Below are 5,404 nucleotides of genomic sequence, written 5' to 3'. Positions count from 1 at the left end.
CTTCGCCAAGTTTCGTTATTAAGTTTTCAAATTCGTAGCTGGCCACAGCCCTTCATTCTCTCTTTCATCCTCTCGCGGATTTTTATCCTATTTCTTGAAGATTAGATACGGTTGTTGAACATAATTGACATCTTGATTCAACATTTATCGTGAATTAAATACCAGCTTACGTGAATAAAATACACCTCGAACTTTTGCAAATAAAAAAAGGATAATAAAGAAGTTAGAAGAGTAAATTTTTTCAAATTAAAAAATAAAAAACGAAAGAATTATTAAAGTTCTTCGTTCTTATACATTTTTCTACATCGCCGCTATATGAAGACTTAGATCAATATCAAAACTTTTCATGAGAGATAGCTATCAGTTGTGTCTGCGCGGATAAGAAGTTTTTATCTTCCGTGTCGAAGACAGAAAGAGATGAGGAGGGCAGGACTCGTGAAGGGAGTCGCCGAAGAAATTACTCTTTCATAACGTTATGAAGGTACCGGAAGGATGACGAAAAAAATGATCGAGAAATGGCGGAACACAAATAAAGACACGATGGAAGAATACAAATAAAGATACGTCTCAAAGATATCCAACTATCACGATGGAAATTTAAAAGTCTTTTATTCGTTGCCCTCACACTGGCGCTTCATGTCAAGTCGATAAAGGATGCAGGATACACGAAGGATCACCTCGTATCACGAAGTAGAGTTGCAGTGAATAAAGTAGTGTACACCCATGAAGTAGACTCGAACGGGACGTGAACGGGAACAGCCGAATAAGACTGTGGTGAAACTAAAGGACAAATGAGAGACGAGGTGAAGTGGACGACGGTGTATCGTGGCGAACTGTGCTTTTTCTTTTAACGAGCCGGTCGAGCGGCAAAGTTCTTTTTGCGGCTATTAACTTTAGCGCGCGCGCGCGCGGCCCGTAGGGGAAACGGATTCATGTAAAATTCATTCGGAGTTGCCACCGGCAGTTCGGACGAAGTAAGGACCTGAGGAGAAAGCGAGTTTTATGAAATTTACCCTTTCATCGTGCCGCGACGAGAGGTTCGGGATACATAGTTCTTTAATGAGCCACCTTCTCCATCTCGTTTTCTCTCGAATTTTTGGGCTACCGAGCGTGATTTATATTAAAACTTCTACTGGCTGAGCAGCGGAGATGTCATATTTAATTTGTGTACATGGGAATTATTGAGTGGGTAGAGGAAAACGAGACATTATAGTAAAAATGTTATTATTCTTTTTGCTGAATTTGCTGAATTTGCGAGTATTTGGTGGAAACAAACGCCTAGCGTTTCGATAAAATGATTAAGATGAATTACGTAAATAAAGCGGATGATGTTACTTTTTAACTGTAAAGTTTTCTCTGTTTAATGAATTGTTCTTTTAGAATCGGCTTTCTCAGATAGCGGATGAATTTCTTGAAATCTGCTTTACCTCTATATCTCTTCTTTTATTTTCTCTTTCTCTGAAGCTTGCAATAACTTTTTAATTCGTACCGCTCTTCTGACATCAGCCAGTTTCCGTTTCCGTCAAGCATCGTGTTGTTTACAGAACTCTTCAGCTAGCCGTATCACCACGTTCTGCACATTCTTCGAACTTATGGCGCAAAGGGGTGCGTCAAGGGTGAGCTTTACTTCCGTCCGCGTTACTTCCGGCATTACTTCTGGGCAAAGAGTTGAACGAGCGGAGAACAGTTATTGCTCGGAATTTACTACCCTTTCTTACACATAGCTGGAATTCCTTTTTCGAACGTGAAAAGGAATTGCGAGAGAGTTATAATGCAAAAGAAGACACACTGACGAGAAAGATGAAAGATTTTTTCGATGAAGTTTACTTTGATTTCATTTTTTAAATTAAAAGGTGATATTAAAAAATCAAAAGATATATTATCTCCTTGGAGAGAACGAGGTCAACAATAGAAAGTCAGGCTGTAACTGTGCTATAACAAGAAATCAATTAGCGAGCTCCAGCGATTAGCTTTGAATTTTGTCGCGCAAAGCATCGCTTTGGCGGATATCGTTTTATATTTTCGATTCGACAATCGAAGGCACCTTTATGCAAATATGCGACTTCCGTTATCCTATGCATAGTGCTATCATTGGCGTAGCGTCAGAGATTGAGATCCCTGGCGAGATGCGCAACCACCATTTGCTCGAAATAAGGGTTGGATTATACCTATCGGAAGTTTAGCTCACCGCTCACGCGCTTGCGAGAGCATCGCGCGCGTGAATATTTGCCCTGACGATGTTCGGTGCTTTCCGCGCTAATAAACCGTTCCTCTCGCTACCGTCGCTAATTACTTACTCGACGAACAAACGCCAGCAGTCTGCAGCCTCATCCATCGAAGTATGTATGCCCTATCCGTGCGTCGCTCCTGCAATCTCACACCCCTCTAAGCGCGAAACTACTTACTACTCCTTAGTCGTGCGAAAGGTATTCTCGGAATTTCCGCGAGATTGATGCTTCGTACAACAGCGAGCGCTTTATTACCGGACCAACACATATAAATAATTAACGGAAGTTACGCGTTGTATAGGTTATCTTCGTGTAATCTTGGTACATCGTTAAATGCCAGCGTTTCGTGGCATGAACATTGCAGTTCACTTCATCAGGGTGAGAAAAACCTGGTGGAGAGTACGAAACTGCTACACTTTTTGCTTCTCGCCCTGATGAGGTAAGCTGCAAATGTTCACGAAATGCTGGCATTTAACGAAATATCAAAGCACGAAGATAACTAGTAAAGCGTGTATTTTGTTATTTTTAATGTAATCAAATCTGCAACAAAGTGTAATTTTCTATAGTCTCGGGAATCCTAATATAAAATTCAAATATATATATTTAATTTCGAAGAACATACATCTGTGTAACATATATTATATTTTCATATATGTCAGATTTCTGTTTTAATAAATAAAGACGTGTATCGATTTAATATTTATTGTAAATCGTTAATACTCAGTATTAAAATTATTTGAACGACGAACATTAATCGGTGCTGTGAATTTCTCAAATTATCCCAAGTATCTGCAATCCCTTTCACATTAGGTACTACGCCCAGGTCGAATCAACCGAAACTCAGCAGAAACTCTCGCTCAAGTGCGACCAGGCGTCGCGGGTGGATAGAGTTAGCAGGAGAAATAGAATTAGAAGGCACGAGTGGAAGGCCTTAAATTTATGTAATTAAGGGTAGGTATTTTCAATTTGATGCGTTGCGCTCATTAACATTAAATCTAGTCGGCAAACTATCTCGAGTACATCTCGGTCAATTATCGTCCTCGCAAAATGTCAAGCGTACGAATTTGTGCGAAGCCAGGCGGCAGGCTCTTTATCGGACGCTTCAGGATGCCACTGACGTGGTTTTTGCTTTTGACAGTCCGCTTTCACAGAAGACGCTAAGAGATCGCGTCGTTCAAACTCCGCGGATTGCTTAAACTTAGAGTGGCACGAGGGAAAGGCGAAGTAAATCGAGAAAAAGGGGGGGAAAAAACGGATAGAGAAAAGTCGCTCAGCTGTCAATCGCGGGAACAAGTAAGTTATTAACGTTTTAAATCGCTTGAGGGCCACGAGGACTTTGTTGCGGAGAAAGGCTGTTTAAACTTGAAACGTTTAGCCCTCCCCCCCCGCCTCTTCCGCACTCGTCTCCGATGATATTGACAACGACGACGGCAACGACAGTGACGACGACGGCGATGGCGGTTTCGCAGGACACCCGTGAATGACCCCGTACTCGCATCCATGTAGACGCTCGTCTCGTATTCCCAGAGGGTTTAATTAAGAGGGCGTGTTGTCGGTGCCTCGTCGCCGTTGATCAATAGCTCAAGGGGTACTACGTGCTGTAATCCTCTCCGTTTCGCATCCATCTACCCTGATTCCCTGTCTTCTTCGCAACCACTTACGGTTCGATGGTGGGACGAGTTGGCTCGATCTATCTAACCGACCATCTTTCTCCTGCCGGGCTGGCTTCGATTTCTGTCACTAATACTCGACGGGCTCTTTGATGTCGAGGACTGGAAGATACTGTCATCGCGTCGTCATGGATACCTGTGGTACTTGAGAAGGTGGAGGAAACCTCTTAGCCTCCTTTCCGCGAGAAATTAAGCGGTCCTCTTTTACGTGATCAGGAAATCAAGTACACATTCTCATCAATAATACATCCTGCGTCGTACTTTTCTTGATTTCATACACTTGACGTGAATGCTCCCCTATTAATTGAAGGATAAATCTGTCTTATTGAAAGTGCAACAAGATGGTAGGTACCATCTTGAATCTCAAAGTCCATCTAATTGAAAATCGAACGAGATAATAGCTACGCCACCGTACGAAATAAGAAACCGTGTGTATCACAATACACACTGCAAATATTTGCTTACGAATCAAATTATAATATCTCTAATAAAAATTTGGTGAAATTTAAATTTTTTCACTCCAATTTTCACTCTAATGAATGAAAGTCAAGCAAATTTGACGAAAAGATTACATTAGATTTACTTTGCAATATTTATTTTAGCGCAGAAATTATCGCCAAATATTTATAAACTGATAAATAAGATAAATGTGTTTTATCGATACGAGAAATCGGAATATTTTATGCAAGGATTTTTGCATAACGTCTGTATTAGCGGTAAAGCTAATAAACCACGGATAGTTCTTCTTTTCACCCATTTTAATGGCGTTTTATATTGGGATTGGCAGCCCGAAGCCAATATCGGTACCGATATTCTTCGCCAGTATCGAATATTTGAGAGTGTTGTTTTAACAGAACGGCTTCAGCGAATATCCTCTTACATTTCCTATATAAAGCGATGAATGGGATGAAAAGTATCACGTATGTGCTCCATTATTTAAGCGGCATTGTTGAAATTCTTACTTGTAGTAACATGACATAGCAAATGAATATCGTTAGGAATTAACAAATAAATTTATTGATTTACGTATAAGTAACATTTCGTGCCATTAATGTAAATATGCGAAGCTTTGATAAAATTATACGTGTGAATTCGGGGAAGGAATGTGAAGGATATAAGGGATTCCACACGGAATTATGGAATTTATTATGATAATACACACTGATGGTAACTTCGCCTCTCCTCATATAGGATTAAACTACGCGACAAGCGATTTCTGCGTTACACCGCTTAACATGCAAATTCAATTTTAACAAATTTATCCTAAACCGAGTGATGCGGCGCCCCCGACCAAAGTAATCTATTTACAAAGTTTTGAACCGGTCCTGTACTTGAGACTCAATTAATAACGGAATTAATGCACCGCCTCGGTATAAAGCGCATTTATGAAACAATGATGCTTAAAGCGGTACAGATTACGCTAAAAAGTTGCATGTTCAACTTTTTCTGGATTATAGTCTAACATGTTTAATTTATATACATGTAATTTATATATATATATATATA

This window comes from Trachymyrmex septentrionalis, unplaced genomic scaffold, assembly GCF_001594115.1.
Source record: "Trachymyrmex septentrionalis isolate Tsep2-gDNA-1 unplaced genomic scaffold, Tsep1.0 scaffold87, whole genome shotgun sequence".
Classification (NCBI taxonomy): Eukaryota; Metazoa; Arthropoda; class Insecta; order Hymenoptera; family Formicidae; genus Trachymyrmex; species Trachymyrmex septentrionalis.
Note: the sequence above shows the minus strand (reverse complement) of the source record.